The sequence below is a fragment of the Coregonus clupeaformis genome, chromosome 19 (genome assembly GCF_020615455.1).
Source record: "Coregonus clupeaformis isolate EN_2021a chromosome 19, ASM2061545v1, whole genome shotgun sequence".
NCBI classification, from domain to species: Eukaryota; Metazoa; Chordata; class Actinopteri; order Salmoniformes; family Salmonidae; genus Coregonus; species Coregonus clupeaformis.
Window position 1 is genome coordinate 6,575,507 of NC_059210.1, and position 17,803 is coordinate 6,593,309.

General features: G+C 47.5%; 1 pseudogene; it reads left to right on the forward strand.

Moving 5' to 3' along the window:
• LOC121531462 overlaps nucleotides 1-17,803 on the forward strand; it is a 70,334-nt pseudogene that overhangs the window by 43,068 nt on the left and 9,463 nt on the right.

Consider the following 17,803-nt stretch of genomic DNA (forward strand, 5'->3'; position numbering starts at 1 on the left):
CTCGCTTTGTGCACAGGGGCATTGTCATGCTGAAACAGAAAAGGGCCTTTCCCAAACTGTTGCCACAAAGTTGGAAGCACAGAACCGTCTAGAATGTAATTGTATGCTGTAGCGTTAAGATTTCCCTTCACTGGAACTAAGGAGCCCGAACCATGAAAAACAGCCCCAGGCCATTATTCCTCCTCCACCAAACTTTAGTTGGCACTATGCATTCATGCAAGTAAAGTTCTCCTGGCATGCGCCAAACCCAGATTAGTCCGTCGGACTGCCAGATGATGAAGCGTGATTCATCACTCCAGAGAACGTGTTTCCACTGCTCCAGAGTCCAATGGCGGCGAGCTTTACACCAATCCAGTCGACGCTGGTACTGGTGGACCTTCAGACGAGTCTTGTGAGGCCTGTGGGCGTCCTAGAGCAAAACAACATGTACGTATTCGTGAGAACCTCACCTTTCCACAGAGGGGTCACATTAGTGTGTAGCCCAAACTGTTCGGACGCTACAGACAGAAGTTGGCAGATCGGCTGTACCAACTTCAGTCCAAAGACACTTATGGGGGACGTAGAGCAAAACGGAGAACACTCATCTTTCCATAGTGGGGTCGTAATAGTTTGTAGGCCAAACTGTTTGGACACTACAGGCGATTTTGTGAAAAGACCGATTTTCGGGATGTCTCATGGTCTGACAAACACCACTCTAGCTCTGTCACCTTTCACCGCAGATGCGGAAGTACGACATATCTATAGCTTAAACTGACAGATCTTTATGGGGATTTCTTTAATTATTCTAATTAGATTTCCGCAATGTGTGGAAATCGACTCTAGGTGGTTTTAAAGGTCCAATGCAGCCGTTTTTATCTCAATATCAAGTTATTTCTATGTAACAATTAAGTACCTTACTGTGATTGTTTTCAATTAAAATTGTCAAAAAAAAAAAAAAAAAGCTTCTTAGCCAATAGCAATTTCTCAATCAAGATTTTTGCTAGGACTGTCTGGGAGTGGTCTGAGTGGGGAGGGAAAAACTGAAAATTAGCTGTTATTGGCAGAGTTGTTTGGAACGCTCTTTCTTATTGGTCTAATAACTAATTTACCACCTGGTGATGTCACCAGGCAGGCCAAAACTCCATCCCATCAAAACAGGCTGAAATTTCAGGCATTTTTTTCAAACAGGTCTTACACTAAAAGGGCATTATCATAATGTTCACAATTTCTCAGTACTATTCCAACCTCATAGTGTGGAAGTGTATATATAAAACAATGTAAAATCTAGTTTTTGACTGCACTGGGCCTTTAATGATAAGTGTTTAGGATGGTGCTAGATGTTGATTGTAGATGATAACCTGTGAGCTTTGACCCCCAGGCCCTGACGGTGGCGGTGTAGTACGGCAGAGAGGAGGCAGTACATGACCCTCAAGACCAAAGCAGGAAATAGTGCTGCTGACATAGCCAAGGTCTTCAAACGACCACAGGTAAACACCAACCGAAACACTTTGACCAGAAACGACAACAGGTCAAAACAAATCAAACCACTTAGTTTGACCACAGCCACAACTATGTACACAACTAAATACATAACTCTGCCATTCAAACGACCACAGGTAAACATCAACCACCACTTTGACCACAGCCAAACTAGGTTTACCACGCAGCTTGAAATGGTAGTCCATTTTGCCTGTCTCTTGTAAAAACCCATTTTAAATCAATGGGGGAGAGCTGCAGGACACAACAAAGGTCATATCGCAACATTATAAAACATATCTTGTCTTCTTCCCCCGCAGATTGCCAGGATCCTGGTGTCCCCAGGCGATGCCCTGGTGACCATCTCCAAGGAGGAGACCCTCTTTAAGTTCTTCAAGAGGGACCCCGATCCCCCTGCTGCCTCCAAGAAGAGGTGAGACCAAGGCTAAACCTCAGTTCGTTTTACTGCTATTCCTCGCATCCCATCTCCTCTTAATCATATTTGAGGAGGCCCAGTGTCCCTCCCCTTAGGCCTTCTATTTAAATTTGTTTTTAGGAGGTGATTCGAGAGGATTTGAGGAATCGAGGAAAGATTAATTGAGAAAAGGCCGCACCAGATCTGTCAGTGGAGGCCAGGAGCCATGATGATGTGTTTGGGGCCCTCTAGTGGACATTAAGTAAAATGTCCCATGCCATGAAAGGTTTTTAGACATGAACAAAAATAAACTCCCTTTATACTTGTTTAGTCCTGTCTAGGGACTAGCTGCTAAATCTGCACAATAACACTTTATCTCATGCCATATGTCTCTCTGTTGAAGATTCAGTGTTTTAATCTGGCCTGTTTAATCTGTCAATGTTTATCTGTTCTGAAATATTTTAGGCAGAATGATTGATGGGCCAATTTAGTTACGTGGGGTCAATTGTTAACAGATGGTTGATTGGTAGTATGCTCTTAAACCTAATCATGTATTGCCTTTTTTTTTAACCGGGTAGGTTATTGAGAACACATTGCTTGTGATCGAGAGCATGAGCAAACTGACTGATCTACAAATAATAATGATTTAAAGGGTGATTTGTTGATCAGTGATTCTGCACAATCCGACTGCAATGTCGTCAATCTCAAACATTCTCTTTTACAATAACAACCTTTCACCTCTAGTCTGGCCAAGCTGTGTGACATCGAGCTGCTTCTGCACGGACTCAACCTGGAGGACCTGTCTGACATCATGCTAGTGATTAACTCCTCACACATATAAACAGGTGCACCCACACACTGGAGTACCTCTGACATTATTTGAGTACAGTACTTCTCGTTCTCACTGGGTTTGGGCAGTATCCAGATGTTCATACCTTCCTAATGTCATACCCCAGTATATGGTATTATAAAATATCTGTCCAACCCTACTCCTGGCTCATTGGTGATGAGCAAGCACGTGTGAAGGCTGTGGGTCTGACTCTAGCAGGTTTGGGTCAAAAACTAGAATGTATGAAGCTTAGGTTGGGCCGGCGGGTGGGGATTGACATTTTCATCATTAGAAAAAATACACATACTGGCGATTTTAGCATATACATCTTGGTGGGGCAAAAAAAAAATGCCAGCAAAGCCACTACACAACACAACACTAAACAATACATGAATTGCACTATAACGGTGACAAACGGTGCCCACAAACTGTTAGGGCCTACATAAAGCTGTCCCAACAGCAGAGCTTTCTTTTCAGCACCATGGAGTGAATCCTTAACACTGCTACACCTGGCTATCAGCGGAGCCTTGTCTGGCAGCGTAACAGTTAATTCAGCCTAATTTACTGCATTTAAAAAAAACATAGCTGATATTTATATATGTATTTATTTATTTAACCATTATTTAACTAGGCAAGTCAGTTAACAACACATTCTTATTTACAATGACGGCCTACCAAAAGGCAAAAGGCCTCCTGCGGGGACGGGGGCTGGGATAAAAAAATATAAATATATAAAGTCAGAAGTTTACATACACTTAGGTTGGAGTCATTAAAACTTGTTTTTCAACCACTCCACAAATTTCTTGTTCACAAACTATAGTTTTGGCAAGTCGGTTAGAACATCTACTTTGTGCATGACACAAGTACTTTTTCCAACAATTTTTTACAGACAGATTATTTCACTTATAATTCACTGTATCACAATTCCAGTGGGTCAGAAGTTTACAGACACTAAGTTGACTGTGCCTTTAAACAGCTTGGAAAATTCCAGAAAATGATATCATGGCTTTAGAAGCTTCTGATAGGCTAATTTACATAATTTCAGTCAACTGGAGGTGTACCTGTGGATGTATTTCAATGCCTACCTTCAAACTCAGTGCCTCTTTGCTTGACATCATGGGAAAATCAAATGAAATCAGAAAAATTGTAGACCTCCACAAGTCTGGTTCATCCTTGGGAGCAATTTCCAAACGCCTGAAGGTACCATGTTCATCTGTACAAACAATAGTACGCAAGTATAAACGCCATGGGACTACGCAGCCGTCATACCGCTCAGGAAGGAGACGCGTTCTATCTCCTAGAAATAAACGTACTTTGGTGCGAAAAGTGCAAATCAATCCCAGAACAACAGCAAAGGACCCTGTGAAGATGCTGGAGGGAACAGGTACAAAAGTATCTATATCCACAGTAAAACTAATCCTATATCGACATAACCTGAAAGGCCGCTCAGTAAGGAAGAAGCCACTGCTCCAAAACCGCCATAAAAAAGCCAGACTACGGTTTGCAACTGCACATGGGGACAAAGATCATACTTTTTGGAGAAATGTCCTCTGGTTTGATGAAAAAATATATAACTGTTTGGCCATAATGACCATTGTTATGTTTGGAGGAAAAAGGGGAAGGCTTGCAAGCCGAAGAACACCATCCCAACCGTGAAGCACGTGGGTGGCAGCAGCATCCTGTGGGGTTGCTTTGCTGCAGGAGGGACTGGTGTACTTCACAAAATAGATAGCATCATGAGGAAGGAAAATTATGTGGATATATTGAAGCAACATCTCAAGATATCAGTCAGGAAGTTAAAGCTTAGTCGCAAATGGGTCTTCCAAATGGACAATGACCCCAAGCATACTTCCAAAGTTGTGGCAAAATGGCTTAAGGACAACAAAGTCAAGGTATTGGAGTGGGCATCACAAAGCCCTGACCTCAATCCTATAGAAAATGTGTTGGCAGAACTGAAAAAGCGTGTGCGAGCAAGGAGGCCTACAAACCTGACTCAGTTACACCAGCTCTGTCAGGAGGAATGGGCCAAAATTCACCCAACTTATTGTGGGAAGCTTGTGGAAGGCTACTCGAAATGTTTGACCCAAGTTAAACAATTTAAAGGCAATGCTACCAAATACTAATTGAGTGTCACGGTTTACTAAGCCAGAACCCAGAAGCAGACCAGGACAAGGTAAGTTGAAACAAAGGTGAGTGTTTATTTAATAGATCCACGAGTGAGGCTGAATAATCCAGGGAACAGAGCGGGTGGCGTGGATGGGTTGTTGAGGGTGCAGTGGTAGGTCCAGTAATGGCTCGGCAGCCGCCGACCATCAGGCAGAGGTTGGGTGAAGGTTCCGGGTGAGTGACTGCAGATAGAACAAAACGGAGGTAAGTATACAGCAAGTCAAAAAGGTGCAAAACAACAAAACTAACGCTAGAAGTTCCAAGGCTGATACACGGACAAACATACTGTTCATGGCTAACGATCCGGCAGGGAATGGATGTCAGGTCAGAGCTTATGAAGGTGATGATCAGGGCCAGGTGTGCAGATTGCTGATGGAATGCAGGTGTGGAAATCAGGAGAGCTCCCGCCTAGCAACGTAGCCCGGCAACCAGGCAGGGAGCGTTCCAGAACCCTCGGGAAACTGGAGATCCCGAGCAGAAAAACTAATACACAGACAGGAACCGACTCAGACTGCCGGAATCGTTACAGTACCCCCCTCCGGCCGAACGCCACCGGGCGGACTCCCGGAGCGCCAGGATGGAGGCGGTAGAAGTCACGAATGAGGTCAGCATCTAGGATCTGTCGCCGCGGAATCCAACTCCTCTCTTCAGGACCATACCCCTCCCAGTCCACGAGATACTGGAAACCCCGGCCCCGCCGTCTGGAATCCATGATGCGTCGCATCGTGTAGGCAGGACCACCTCCGATCATCCGAGGAGGAGGAGGAGGAGGCGGAGGAGGCAACAGAGGACTGAGGAAAACAGGCTTGAGGCAGGAGACATGAAAGGTGGGATGGACTCTGAGCGTCCTCGGTAGTTTGAGTCGAACTGCCACCGGATTGATCACCTTCTCCACCACAAACGGACCAATGAACTTCGGTAACAACTTCCTAGACTCAGTCCGTAAAGGAAGATCCCGTGTGGCCAACCAGACCCTATCTCCGATGGTATAGGTGGGAGCGGGGATCCGGCGACGATTCGCCTGGAGCTGATACCGGTCCGAAACTCTAAGGAGTGCCTTTCTGGCCCGATGCCAGGTCCGGTGGCAACGACGAATATGGGCCTGAACAGAGGGCACTGAGAGCTCCTTCTCCTGAGAAGGGAACAAGGGAGGTTGGTAGCCATACAGGCACTGGAAGGGAGACATCCCAGTGGCAGATGTAGGGAGAGTATTGTGGGCATACTCAACCCAAGGCAACTGAGAGACCCAGGAGGTGGGGTTGGAAGAGACCAGGCAGCGTAGCGTGGATTCCATCTTCTGGTTGGCTCTCTCCGCCTGACCATTAGATTGGGGGTGAAAACCAGATGTGAGACTGACTGTAGCTCCAATGGCCAAACAGAAGGACTTCCAGACAGCAGAGGTAAACTGAGGGCCACGGTCGGAAACGATATCACTGGGCAAACCGTGGACCCTGAAAACCTCCCTAACCAGGATCTCGGACGTCTCCGAGGCAGAGGGAAGCTTGGCAATTGGCACAAAGTGGGCGAACTTGCTGAATCTGTCCACGATAGTCAGAACGACCGTGTTCCCCTCAGAAGCGGGCAACCCAGTGACAAAGTCCAGGGCCAGATGCGACCATGGTCGCCGGGGAATAGGAAGGGGGTGAAGTAGTCCAGAGCTGGGCCGATTGGTACTCTTATTCTGCGCACACACTGGACAGGCAGCAACAAAACCCAGAGTATCCTCGGCCATGGCAGGCCACCAAAAACGTCTGCGAAGAAACGCCATCGTCCGAGCCACGCCAGGGTGACAAGCCATCTTGCTGGCGTGGGACCATTTGAGGACCGCAGGACGAACCGACTCAGGCACAAACAACCGACCGGGTGGACCGTTACCGGGACTGGGCTGCGTCCGAAGGGCCGCCATCACCTCCTCCTCAATCTTCCACCTAACTGCTCCCACGACGCAGTTCCGGGGGAGAATTGTCTCGGTCTTGGACCCACTCTCTTCCGTCTTGGAGAACATCCGGGACAAGGCGTCCCGCCTTGCCGTTCTTAGATCCAGGTCGGAACGTCAGGGAAAAAATTGAATCGTCCGAAAAACAACGCCCACCTGGCCTGGACGGGAGTTGAGACGTCTAGCCGATTGCACGTAAGCAAGATTCTTGTGGTCAGTCCAGACAATAAACGGTTGCTCCGCCCCTCCAACCAGTGGCGCCACTCCTCCAAGGCAAGTTTCACCGCGAGAAGCTCCCGGTTACCCACATCGTAATTCCTCTCCGCAGGCGAAAGGCGGCAGAGTAGTAGGCGCAGGGATGGAGTTTACTGTCCGTGGAGCATCGCTGCGACAGGATGGCGCCAACTCCCACATCAGACGCGTCCACTTCAACGACGAACTGACGGGCCGTGTCCGGTTGAGAGAGAATCGGTGCGTTGGTGAATCGCCTCTTCAAATCCAGAAACGCTCGATCCGCCTCCGGATTCCACTTGAAGGTCCTGATACTGGAAGTCAAGGCAGTTAACGGAGCGGCCACACGACTGTAATCCCGGATGAATCTGCGGTAGAAATTCGCAAACCCCAAAAATCTCTGGAGCTGCAATCTCGTACCGGGCTGGGCCCATTCCAGAACCGCTCTAACCTTCTCCTGGTCCATCCTAATCTCTCCCCTGGAGATGATGTACCCGAGGAAGGATGTCGTGTGGGCGTGAAACTCGCACTTCTCGGCCTTCACGAACAGGCGATTCTCCAACAATCGCTGCAGAACCTGCCGGACATGCTGGACGTGGTCGGAAGGTTCCTTCGAGAAGATCAGAATGTCATCCAGGTAAACAAACACAAAGAGACCGATCATATCTCTCAGGACGTCGTTCACCATACTCTGGAATACCGCTGGAGCATTGGTCAGTCCAAACGGCATCACCTGATACTCGAAGTGACCCATCGGTGTATTGAAACCCGTCAACCACTCGTCCCCCTCTCTGATCCGGACCATGTGATACGCATTGCGTAGGTCTAGCTTGGTGAACACCGTAGCACCCTGTAAGGAGTCGAAGGCAGAACTCATCAAGGGCAGGGGATACTTGTTCTTGACCGTGATGTCATTCAACCCCCGATAATCAATACACGGTCGAAGAGAGCCATCCTTCTTACCCACAAAGAAGAATCCTGCCCCCAGGGGTGATGACGAGGGACGAACGAGACCAGCAGCTAGGGACTCCTTGATGTAGGTCTCCAAAGCCTCACGTTCAGGTCGGGAGATACTGTATAACCTTCCCTTGGGGTAGACAGCTCCAGGGAACAGGTTGATGGCACAATCATATGGTCGGTGGGGGAGGGAGTGAGAGAGCCTTCTGCTTACTGAACACTTCCCCCAAATCGTGATATGTCTCGGGAACCAGGGACAAATCTGGGGGTTTAGCCTCAATCACCTGACTGGGAACCGAATGGGGACAGGCAGTCTTGAGACAGTTAGCATGACAATCAAGGCTCCAACTCGTTACCTTGCCCGTCACCCAATCGAACGTGGGATTGTGTTCCTTCAGCCAGGGGTATCCAAGGACCAGAGGAACATGGGAAGACGGCAGAATGAAGAATGAAATCATCTCAGAATGATTCCCCGACAACAGCATCTTAACCGGTTCAGTCCTCATCGTGATACGTGCCAGACTACTGCCGTCCAGAGTGGTAGCTTCAATGGCTTCCGGCAATTGCTCCTTGGAAAGCCCCAGCTGTTCCACCAACTCGGCATCAAGAAAGCTTCCATCGGCACCTGAATCGATAAAGCGTTAATCGCTAAGCTCTGATTCCTGTTCATAAGGGTAGCCGGGAAACGGGGTCTGACAGAGGTATTGAGAGGTCGAAACTGGCTCGCTAAAAGTCCTCCCAACTTTAGCGAGCCGCGCAGTTTGACGACCGCCGGGAACCAGTGGCGAGGTAATGTCCCGAACCACCACAGTAGAGGCAACAGTTAGTCCCTACGTCTGTGTTGGCGCTCCTCCTTGGTTAACCCGTGCCGCCCCACTTGCATGGGTTCAGAATCGGGAGACAGGACCTCTCCACTAATCCTGTGTGGTGGACGATGATCGACGTATTCTGGTCCAATCCCCGACCCGACTGGAACCTGAGAAGCTGATCGGTTGGACGGGACCCATTGCTTCTCCCTCCTTCGCTCTCGGACTCGATTATCCACCCGAATAGACAAGGCTACCAAGCTGTCCAGGTCACTAGGCTCCGGATAGGAGATCAACTCATCCTTGAGCTGCTCCGACAGACCCTGGTAAAAGGCCGCTTGCAGAGACTCCTCATTCCACCCACTCTCCACAGCCAACGTCTTGAACTCGATCACGAAGTCGGCCACGCTGCGAGTTCCTTGGCGAAGCGAAAACAGGCGCCTAGCTGCGTCCCTCCCTCGGACGGAATGGTCGAAGAGCTTCTCATCTCGGCCGTGAACCCCTGGTATGAAGCCATGCAGGGATCCTGTCGTTCCCAAACGGCTGAAGCCCACTCCAGCGCTCGACCACGCAGCAACTCAATCACAAAGGCTATCCTAGCCTTGTCTGTGGCATAAGAGTAGGGCTGTAGATCGAACACTAACCCACACTGCATAAGGAAGGAACGGCATCTTCCCAGCTCCCCCTCATATTTATCCGGCGTCGGAACCTTGGGCTCACGGAAGGACACAGCTCCAGAAGCGGCAGGCGAGATGGGTGAAACCGGTAGTGGATCCTCCACCGGAAACTTGCGCTGGTTCTGGACCTCCGTCAGACCGGTAGAAAGGTTCCGAACTGACAACGCGATCTCCTGTAGTACCGTGCTATGATGGCCCAACATCTTCTCCTGATGGGTAATGGCATGGCGAACAGAGTCCAGGTCCGCTGGGTTCATTACTGGCCGGATCGTTCTGTCACGGTTTACTAAGCCAGAACCCAGAAGCAGACCAGGACAAGGTAAGTTGAAACAAAGGTGAGTGTTTATTTAATAGATCCACGAGTGAGGCTGAATAATCCAGGGAACAGAGCGGGTGGCGTGGATGGGTTGTTGAGGGTGCAGTGGTAGGTCCAGTAATGGCTCGGCAGCCGCCGACCATCAGGCAGAGGTTGGGTGAAGGTTCCGGGTGAGTGACTGCAGATAGAACAAAACGGAGGTAAGTATACAGCAAGTCAAAAAGGTGCAAAACAACAAAACTAACGCTAGAAGTTCCAAGGCTGATACACGGACAAACATACTGTTCATGGCTAACGATCCGGCAGGGAATGGATGTCAGGTCAGAGCTTATGAAGGTGATGATCAGGGCCAGGTGTGCAGATTGCTGATGGAATGCAGGTGTGGAAATCAGGAGAGCTCCCGCCTAGCAACGTAGCCCGGCAACCAGGCAGGGAGCGTTCCAGAACCCTCGGGAAACTGGAGATCCCGAGCAGAAAAACTAATACACAGACAGGAACCGACTCAGACTGCCGGAATCGTTACATTGAGTGTATGTAAACTTCTGACCCACTGGGAATGTGATGAAAGAAATAAAAGCTGAAATAAATCATTCTCTCTATTATTATTCTGACATTTCACATTCTTAAAATAAAGTGGTGATCCTAACTGACCTAAGACAGGGAATTTTTACTAGGATAAAATGTCAGGAATTGTGAAAAACTGAGTTTAAATGTATTTGGCTAAGGTGTATGTAAACTTCCGACTTCAACTGTGTGTATATATATATATATATGTGTGTGTGTAAATATAGGGCCAAACACACATCACAACAAGAGAGACAACACAACACTACATGAAGAGAGGCCTAAGACAACAACATAGCATGGCAGCAACACACGACAACACAGCAAGGTAGCAACCCAACATGAAAACAACAAGGTAGCAACACAATATGGCAGCAGCACAACATGGTAGCAGCACAAGACATGGTACAAACATTATTGGCACAGACAACAGCACAAAGGGCAAGAAGGTAGAGACAACAATACATCACGCGAAGCAGCCACAACTGTCAGTAAGAGTGTCCATGATTGAGTCTTTGAATTAAGAGATGGAGATAAAACTGTCCAGTTTTTGCAGCTCGTTCCAGTCGCTAGCTGCAGCGAACCGGAAAGAGGAGCGACCCAGGGATGTGTGTGCTTTGGGGACCTTTAACAGAATGTGACTGGCAGAACGGGTGTTGTATGTGGAGGATGAGGGCTACAGTAAGTATCTCAGATAAGGGGGAGTGAGGCCTTTGAGGATTTTGTAAATAAGCATCAACCAGTGGTCTTGTGACAGGTATACAGAGATGACCAGTTTACAGAGGAGTATAGAGTGCAGTGATGTGTCCTATAAGGAGCATTAGCGGCAAATCTGATGGCCGAATGGTAAAGAACATCTTGTTTAAGCTGACTTGCTTAAACAAATGTGGTTTCTACTGAAAATTGAGATGTACAAACTATGGCATAAGGGGACGACAAGCGGATAAGAGGCAAGACGTAATTTTGATTAAGACATTAATGAGTGAGCTAGGACGGACGTAGTCAATATAACTATTTGTTCAGCACTTCTGAAATGTACAGCGACAGAATTCAGAACCTGGGCCGTTCTTACAGTATTCTCCCTGTACACCAAGTCAGAACCGTAGGATAAATAAAGGGTGCATATAAGCAGACAATGAAAACTCTTACAATATTCGATGATTACATTTCTCTAAAACAGGTTATATGCACCACCATGTCTGAACAGTAGACTAAGTTATGAGGAGTAAGGGACTAAATTTTTAAGGTGAGACACATGGGCTACTAACATCTTACTACAAAACATACACTAAGTATTACTTTCTTAGCTACAGTATAAATATCATTTATGCAGCAGCATACGATATATTTTTGGACTCACCTTGTTGTGCTGTGCTTACTTGAACAGGAAGGTGGCGCGGCGGTCCTTGTGGGCAGATTTTGTCATCAAAGTCTGGCATTCTCTGGATTTATGGTGCTTTCAAGACAACTGGGAACTCTGAAAAAAATCAAGGTCGAATCACGACTTCAGTGATCTTCAGGTCAGAGCTCTAGAAAGAGGCTTGAGTTCCCGATTTGGAATTCCGAGTTGGATGACCATTCAAAATGTATTTTCCCAGTTGGATCTCGTTTTTTTCAGAGTTCCCAGTTTTCTTGAACTCACTGAAGTCTGATATTTCCCATTTCCGAGTTTCCAGTTGTTTTGAACGCGACAGAAATCATGCTGGATTGATAGCATGGCCAATGTATTCAAACTTTTCTAGCCCATGGTGTTGAATGTTTACCGTTTTAATCTTGGAAAAGAGACCCTTAAACCCAGAGTTGGACCACACACTCACTCCACTGAATAGCAGGCTAGTGATTGCTTTGCAACGCTTGCAGTTAGCCTCTGATTCCTTCCAAACCACTTATTAATGAATTTACGATTTCCAACTTGTATAATGTTTATGTCCAATGGCCGATGAGCACCGATACCTTTTATCTATAGTTTCTATTCATATGACAAGGATTGAAAAGGATTTGCCAGTAGATTGTCGGCGTGATTCATGGTGATGATTGCATCTCTAGCTTGCTAGCTAAGATTTTGAAAGTATGATGTTGACATGATCAGTCCAATCAAAGCTATGGTAGATATAACCAAAATGGCGCCGGAGAAAATGGCTGCCGTTTTACAGCCCTCTAACCAATTGTACTATTATGTGTGTTTTTCCGCGTTATTTGTAATTTATTTTGTACATAATGTTTCTGCCATCGTCTCTTATAACCAAAAAGAGCTTCTGGATATCAGGACAGCGATTACTCACCTCGTATTGGACGAATAATTTTTCTTCAACGAGGCGGCCGCGAAGGACATCCTACAGACACCCGACAAGGCCCAAATCCCCGTCATTCGCATGAGGAAGAGACAGAGATATCGTGGACGTAGGTCGGGGTGCCTTGTAAGGATCCGACGGCGAGCGAGTAAACTGCCGCTCCCATCAATCCTATTAGCCAATCTTCAATCATTGGAAAATAAATTGGATGACCTAAGATTACGGTTATCCTACCAACGGGACATTAAAAACTGTAATATCTTATGTTTCACCGAGTCGTGGCTGAACGACGACATGGATAACATACAGCTAGCGGGCTATACGCTATATCGGCAGGATAGAACGGCTGACTCCGGTAAGACAAGGGGTGGCGGTCTGTGTATATTTGTAAACAACAGCTGGTGCACAAAATCAAATACTAAGGAAGTCTCGAGGTTTTGCTCGCCTGAGGTAGAGTATCTTATGATTAGCTGTAGACCACACTATTTACCAAGATAGTTTTCATCTATATTTTTCATAGCTGTCTATTTACCACCACAAACCAATGCTGGCATTAAGATTGCACTGAATGAGCTGTATAAGGCCATAAGTCAACAGGAAAACGCTCATCCAGAGGCAGTGCTCCTAGTGGCAGGGGACTTTAATGCAGGGAAACTTAAATCCGTTCTACCTAATTTCTACCAGCATGTTAAATGTGCAACCAGAGGAAAAAAAACTCTAGTCCACCTTTACTCCACACACAGAGATGCATACAAAGCTCTCCCTCGCCCTCCATTTGGCAAATCTGACCATAACTCTATCCTCCTGATTCCTGCTTATAAGCAAAAACTAAAGCAGGAAGCACCAGTGACTCGGTTAATAAAAAAGTGGTCAGATGACGCAGATGCTAAGCTACAGGACTGTTTTGCTAGCACAGACTGGAACATGTTCCGGGATTCTTCAGATAGCATTGAGGAGTACACCACATCAGTCACTGGCTTCATCAATAAGTGCATCGATGATGTCGTCCCCACAGTGACCGTACGTACATACCCCAACCAGAAGCCATGGATTACAGGAAACATCCGCACTGAGCTAAAGGGTAGAGCTGCCGCTTTCAAGGAGCGGGACTCTAACCCGGACGCTTATAAGAAATCCCGCTGTTGCCCTCCGACGAACCATCAAACAGGCAAAGAGTCAATACAGGACTAAGATTGAATTGTACTACACCGGCTCTGACGCTCGTCGGATGTGGCAGGGCTTGAAAACTATTACAGACTACAAAGGGAAGCACAGCCGCGAGCTTCCCAGTGACACAAGCCTACCAGACGAGCTAAACCACTTCTATGCTCGCTTCGAGGCAAGCAACATTGAAGCATGCATGAGAACACCAGCTGTTCCGGATGACTATGTGATCACGCTCTCCGTAGCTGATGTGAGTAAGACTTTTAAGCAGGTCAACATTCACAAGGCCGTAGGGCCAGACGGATTACCAGGACGTGTACTCCGAGCATGTGCTGACCAACTGGCAAGTGTCTTCACTGACATTTTCAACATGTCCCTGACTGAGTCTGTAATACCAACATGTTTCAAGGAGACCACCATAGTCCCCGTGCCCAAGGACACTAAGATAACCTGCCTAAATGACTTCCGACCCGTAGCACTGACGTCTGTAGCCATGAAGTGCTTTGAAAGGCTGGTCATGGCTCACAACACCATTATCCCAGAAACCCTAGACCCACTCCAATTTGCATACCGCTCCAACAGATCCACAGATGATGCAATCTCTATTGCACTCCACACTGCCCTTTCCCACCTGGACAAGAGGAACACCTACGTGAGAATGCTATTCATTGACTACAGCTCAGCATTCAACACCATAGTGCCCTCATCACTAAGCTAAGGATCCTGGGACTAAACACCTCCCTCTGCAACTGGATCCTGGACTTCCTGACGGGCCGCCCCCAGGTGGTAAGGGTAGGTAACAACACATCTGCCACACTGATCCTCAACACGGGGGCCCCTCAGGGGTGCGTGCTCAGTCCCCTCCTGTACTCCCTGTTCACCCATGACTGCATGGCCAGGCACGACTCCAACACCATCATTACGTTTGCCGACGACACAACAGTGGTAGGCCTGATCACCGACAACGATGAGACAGCCTATAGGGAGGAGGTCAGAGACCTGGCCATGTGGTGACAGGATAACAACCTCTCCCTCAACGTGACCAAGACAAAGGAGATGATTGTGGACTACAGGAAAAAAAAGAGGACTGAGCACACCCCCATTCTCATCGACGGGGCTGTAGTGGAACAGGTTGAGAGCTTCAAGTTCCTTGGTGTCCACATCACCAACGAACTATCATGGCCCAAACACACCAAGACAGTCGTGAAGAGGGCACGACAAAGCCTATTCCCCCTCAGGAGACTGAAAAGATTCGGCATGGGTCCTCAGATCCTCAAAAAATTATACAGCTGCACCATCGAGAGCATCCTGACTGGTTGCATCACCGCCTGGTATGGCAACTGCTTGGCCTCCGACCGCAAGGCACTACAGAGGGTAGTGCGTATGGCCCAGTACATCACTGGGGCCAAGCTTCCTGCCATCCAGGACCTCTATACCAGGCGGTGTCAGAGGAAGGCCCTCAAAATTGTCAAAGACTCCAGCCACCCTAGTCATAGACTGTTCTCTCTGCTACCGCATGGCAAGCGGTACCGGAGTGCCAAGTCTAGGTCCAAAAGACTTCTCAACAGCTTCTACCCCCAAGCCATAAGACTCCTGAACAGCTAATCATGGCTACCCGGACTATTTGCACTGCCCCCCCACCCCATCTTTTTACGCTGCTGCTACTCTGTTAATTATTTATGCATAGTCACTTTAACTCTACCCACATGTACATATTACTTCAACTACCTCAACTAGCCGGTGCCCCCGCACATTGACTCTGCACCGGCACCCCCCTGTATATATAGCCTCCCTAGTGTTATTTTATTTTACTTCTGCTCTTTTTTCTCAACACTTTTTTGTTGTTGTTTTATTTTACTTTTTTATTAAAAATAAATGCACTGTTGGTTAAGGGCTGTAAGTAAGCATTTCACTGTAATGTCTGCACCTGTTGTATTCGACGCATGTGGCCAATAAAATTTGATTTGATGTCATTTTATATGTGGCCAATGACCTTGAGCCTTATTTGATGGGCACTTTTAATGTAATGTTATGGCAGCACCCAAGGGGCTTGAATATTTGAGTTCTCTCCGTAGATTTGCATACTGGTAGCAGGTAGCTACACAAACACATACTGTAACGTACATCTGTTCAGGGTGCGGGACAGGTTTTGAAGCTGTCATATTATATAGATATTATTTTAATGCAGAGTATAATTTGTTTTCTGGGCATGAAAATGACATCACTTGGAGCTACCTGTTGACCATGGAGAAGGATGACCTGGAGAAGGTAAGAAAGGCCTCTCTGTCTGTCTGTCTGTCTGTTAGGTTTGCAACTGTGCCACATTTACACTAGACATTTTCAGAAGGGATTATTAGAAGAGACACAATTCAAGTATGAGTGCAGTGACTAATGTACATCTGTAATATTGTGATGATATAATGTAAACCCTGGCTAACTTAGGGTTGCCGGAGAGTTTTCCAGGTGTTAATACTGCATTCCTCCCCAGATTGGTATCTCCGACCCAGAGCACCAGCAGAAGGTTCTGAGTGCGGTGAAGGAGATGCATCTGGACCGGGTCGAACTGGACACACTCAGCCAGCTTGAGAACATAAACAGCGGGTACAGTACAAATCTTTTTTTCTTTCTATTTGAGTAATCCCTTCCAAGTTTACACATGCATTATACATGCAACACATAAGCCTAAAGACCAGGGTTTCCAAACCCTCTCTTCGGCCCCACCAGACATTTCACATTTTAGTTTTAACCCTAAACTGGCACACCTGACTCAATTAGTCAAGGGCTTGATGATTAGTTGACTAATTGAATCAGGTGAAACATCTGGGGGGGCCCGAGGAGAGGTTGGGAAACCCTGCAATGGACATCCTCTCTCCAGCATTCAGACATTACATTACATTCAGGACCCCCTCCCCACCGGCGATGTCTCAGCATCATCCCCACATCCTATACACAGTCCATCCTCCAGCTATGGAAGTCATCCGTCAGACAGAGGATCCATCCCACTGTTATTCTCCCACAGCCTCTTTGAGTCTCTGAGAGCAGAGCAGAGTCCTAATGGTTTAAGCGGGCCATAATGATTTGTAAGGTGAGAGGAGATGGAAGGAAATCCCCTCTTCACCCCCCCACCCCCCTCCCTTTCCACTCTCTCTGTGACTGATGACAGGCCAGCTCTCAGGCCAAGCTACCATGTCTGCCTGCAGCCCCTCATGTCATGAATCCTGAGGCCTTATGGCCATGTCCTCCCCTTTACTCTACTGTACTTTAGTGTCAGGGGTACAGGGCTACATTTACAGAGACTGTACATCCCCAGGGTTAAATCCTCTGATGATGGCCACACTGTAAACATTAAACCACTAGCTAACCACATCCCTTATGCTGTATGCTCATCCCAGGACGTAGTGGCTACACTTGTTCAGAGTTCACCCGGGTTGTATTGATGTGGCCTATTTCATGTTCTAGTTGGGCTGGTACATAGCCAAACGTATGTGGACACCTGCTCATCGAACATCTAATTCCAAAATCATGGGAATTAATATGGAGTTGGTCCCCTCTTTGCTGCTATAACATCCTCCACTCCTCTGGGAAGGCTTTCCACTAGATGTTGGAACATAGCTGCGGGGACTTGCTTCCATTCAGCCACAAGAGCATTAGTGAGTTCGGCACTGATGTTGGGGGATTAGGCCTGGCTCGCAGTTGGCGTTCCAATTAATCCTAAAGGTGTTCGATGGGGTTGAGGTCAGGGCTCTGTGCAGGCCAGTCAAGTTCTTCCACACCGATCTTGACAAATAATTTCTGTATGGACCTCGCTTTGTGCACAGGGGTATTGTCATGCTGAAAAGGGCCTTCCCCAAACTGTTGCCACAAAGTTGGAAGCACAGAATGGTCTAGAATGTCATTATATGCTGTAGCGTTAAGATTTCACTTCACTGGAACTAAGGGGCCTAGCTCGAACCATGGAAAACAGCCCCAGACCATTATTCCTCCTTCACCAAACTG